This window comes from Centruroides sculpturatus, unplaced genomic scaffold (genome assembly GCF_000671375.1).
Source record: "Centruroides sculpturatus isolate CEXI.00-Female unplaced genomic scaffold, Cexi_2.0 scaffold2140, whole genome shotgun sequence".
NCBI lineage: Eukaryota > Metazoa > Arthropoda > Arachnida > Scorpiones > Buthidae > Centruroides > Centruroides sculpturatus.
Genome location: NW_019386496.1, coordinates 38,900 through 42,762, shown reverse-complemented (window position 1 = coordinate 42,762; position 3,863 = coordinate 38,900). Strand labels below are relative to the sequence as shown.

Here is a 3,863-nt window from a genome sequence, read left to right as displayed (position 1 = left end):
TCGCTATAAAATCGCGTGTTTTAATCTTTTTTTTCACTTCTAATTTGCTAATGATAAGTCGCTTGACAGTATTTAGACCAGGGGTGGCCAACCTTTTGAATACCATGCGCCAATTTTTTGATAGACGAGTTCAGATGCGCAGTGGCGTACCGTGAGTGTTAGCCGCCCGAGGCGGAGAAAAATTTCGGCCACCCCTTAATTAGGTATTTCAATTTATAAGACGAAAATTCAGTTTTGCCACAGAACAAGCAATGAAAAATGCAGTTGTAGTGTAGTTACCCGTATAAAATAGTTCTATATGCCACTAGTGGTGTACATGAACACGAATGTATNATGATTTTTTCACGCATTAAATAATCAAATATTTAACTTAATTCCAACTAATTCCTAATTTCCCATATTTCCATGAAAATTTACATCTGTTTCCAAAGTATTTCACAGTGCATGTACAAGTATTTCTACAGTGATCACCCCCTCGGTAGGGAGACAGACAGAGACATAACAGCCAAACAGAACGTGACATATGAAAACAGTGATTTACATTTGGTGTTCGGTTTCCCTCGGGCTTCGTCTCCAATCTTCAGAAAAAGTGAACAAAGCTGTATGTTGCCTCGGACGTAGCTTCGGGGTTCTCATTTTCACTTTTATCACGAAAGCTGAAACATAAGGAAAGATTAACAGATACGTATGCACTAATTATAAACATGATTTAATCTAAAAGGTACTATTCCAAGCTGACAATCTAGTTGAAGGTATACGTAAAAAAATTAATGTTTTGTTTTTTTTATTTCCTGCATGCAATTATTTATATTTTTAATATTCTAACAAAAAAAGTAAAATTAAAGAGGAGATCTTTTTATCAGAATTAATATCTATTAGCATCAGTGGCGTGTTCAATACTTTATCGGTTTTAGAAAATAAAGAGTTATTTTTAATTAATTTCTTAGTAGCTGATCAAGCTTGTACGGGTTAATTTGGCGCCATGGTTACAGTTATTTTGTTTAAAAAGGTTTAAATATAAAAAGTTATTAACTGTATTTGTTAATTGTATTAATACATTTTAGTTTTTAATTATTATTTTTTCAAACGGCGTATGTTTGTATCACAGAACAGCCTAATATTTTCGCTTTGTTGACATGTCAGTTTGGTAATATTACCTTACAGATAGTAATGACTTAGTTACCAGCACACTTTTGAATATGTAAAGAAATGTTTAATATTCTAAAACATTCTAAAGCATTCTAAAACATTCTAAAGCATCTAAATTTCAACAGGACGAGAGCATTGACCAAGATCTGGGAATTGTTAACAAAAATTTGTTATATACAAACAATTTGAAAATATAAAATATCAGAAATCAAATAAATTATTTTAGAATAAATTTAAAGAATGACGAATACTAAAGAATGTAAAATTGTTGCAGAGTGTTATACACCATTAAAAACAAAACAACCATCTGAACTCCAGTAATTTAAAAATAGTTGCAAATCTTACTCAAGATAAAAAACTAAATATACCAAAAAATATTAATGAAGTAAGTCAAATGAGAAATCTTAATTTTGTCATTGAATATCTCAATTCAACCGTAAATAAAAAAAACTAACAGACTTTTAAATTTGCAAAAATCTATTTCCAGAAATTCCTTAAATAAATAGAGAGTTAAATTCAGTTGGCATTAAGATTGCACGTATAACAAGAACAAATGGGAATAAACGGGAACAATCCGGAACAAAGAAAAAAATAAACAAACCATTCGATAATGAACACAAAGCAGGTAGTCATATAAATATAAGTTTAAGGTGAAGAAGCAGACGAATCAATTAGTAAATCTTTAGAAAATTTGGTACTTATGGGTTAAGAGGACGCCAGTCGGAAATAGCATTTTTTCCGAATAATGCAATTCTTTATTTGTCAAATTTAATACAATTGTTAAGTCAAACAATAAATTACGATTTATAAAGATATAACAAAATTTCACAAATTGTAATAATAAACCACTTCAATATGCAAATTGTTTTGTAGTGTATATGGCAAAAGGCGATATCTATCATCCTAATTAATTTTTTTTCATTTTTACAACAACCTTATCAGTAAATTTTCTTTTTAGATTTAAATTTACTAGTCTATTGTTATTTTCACTCAAAATCGCGACTTTGATCGCTATTTCCGACTGGCGTCCTCTTAACCCATAAGTATTTGAACCCATTTCATAAATGAATAAACTTGTTTCATATATTCCCAATGATGAGAAACAAAAATGAAGATTTAAAACCTATTATAGAAATACAGATTAGAAGATGGAGCAAAAATAGTTGGTTTCAAACTAGTAGTAGTAGATAAATATATTGCAAGAAAAGCAGCTAATTTATTTCTTGAACAATTAATTATGACTGATTAGAGTGTGGGCTAATAATAAAATAGACGAACTGGAATATAAATTAGACAACTACAATAATTATGATCCTAAGAAATTAGCAGAATTAAAAAAAAACAAAACAGTAGTAATACCATCAAACATCGATGATGTAAAGAAAAGAACTCTGAGAATATTTGAAAAGGCATACTAAAAATTGTGTGAGCAATAAATGAAAAGATTTAAAAATTATAAATTAAATGGAAAGTACTGTATTCAAGAATTACGTTAAAAGTTTAAGTCTTATTCAACAAGTTAATTAAAAATTATTTTTATTATTCTTACGTTTATTCTCGTAATTGTTATTACTGTTTTCTTAATTTACTACTACAACACTAATAAAATATCGATTTATTCCAACGGAAGAAACCGGGAATTCTCATCGAAAACACAAACTTTCGTCAGAAAACTTACATCAATAGTCACGGAAGATATTCATACGAACTGGACCCACGAAAAAGCCAGCCGCGCGTTCCACAGACGGCTAAAGGCTGCACCGTCTGCTATGGAAGACAGCAGAAACTTTAATAAAAATCTAAAAGAACAAGCCCGCACCGCTCTCGACGAGGCAGAAGCACTGTTTGACGGCCTACATAAGGCATACAATAACCTCCTCGAAGAAAGATTTACTCCTCAAAAAACTTGCAGAATCTCCAGGGACTTTAAGACACCTGCTTGCCACCCCTCGCGATACAGAACTTTCCGACGCGAGAGAGAGAGAGAGAGAGACAGACACGAATAAACAACAAAACACACACACACCTCTTATCGACAGAAAAATCTTTTTAATTTAGAACCGAATGCTCCTCGTCCTAGCCGCCTCTCCCTCGCTGACGCACACACACGTCGCGAGAAATATATATATACAAATATAAACATACAAACACACTCACCGATAGCATCGTAGCCGACGTCTCATTAGCGAGCGCAGCGCACGCGCCGGTCTGTCGCCTGCCTCGATATTCCCTCCTCCTCCGTCATCGTCGTCGCCGGTTCTTCCGTATTCGAGCTGAAAGAGTGAGCAAATGCAGACATTAGAGCTTTACGAAAACGAATAAATCCTTAATTTCAAGTAAAAGTACCTAAAATCCTGCTTAAAGGCCTCTCTCTCTCTCGGGAGCTAGCTAAATGCGCACTTGTCTCTTATGACACTAATACGTGTCCATATGCAAATGTGTCTGTAGAATTAGGTAAAAGGTGTCTTTTATCATCTTTCCAACTTACTTTTTCTTTACTTCAGCACAAACAAAATAAATATATTGAAAGATATAAAAACAAAAAAATTATATTTTGGAAGTTAATCTAGTATCAAAAACATTCCGATTCCGCACGAGAAGCAAAACTCACCTCTCACGATGGGGAAAAAAGCCACGTTCAAATACTGGCGCGTCCTTAAATACCCTCTCGTGGACGTGCCAGTGCTGCCAACTAAAACACGCGCACCGACAAA

General features: G+C 33.1%; 1 long non-coding RNA gene across 1 annotated transcript; it reads right to left on the bottom strand.

Annotated features, from left to right (window-relative positions):
* Positions 1–448: 448 nt before the first annotated feature.
* LOC111615152 lies at positions 449–3,646 on the bottom strand. The gene is made up of 3 exons (XR_002755032.1): positions 3,496–3,646; positions 3,307–3,422; positions 449–656 (listed from the first exon to the last, which is right to left on the bottom strand). It is a non-coding gene; the product is annotated as an uncharacterized LOC111615152 (long non-coding RNA).
* Between the last annotated feature and the right edge of the window lie 217 nt (positions 3,647–3,863).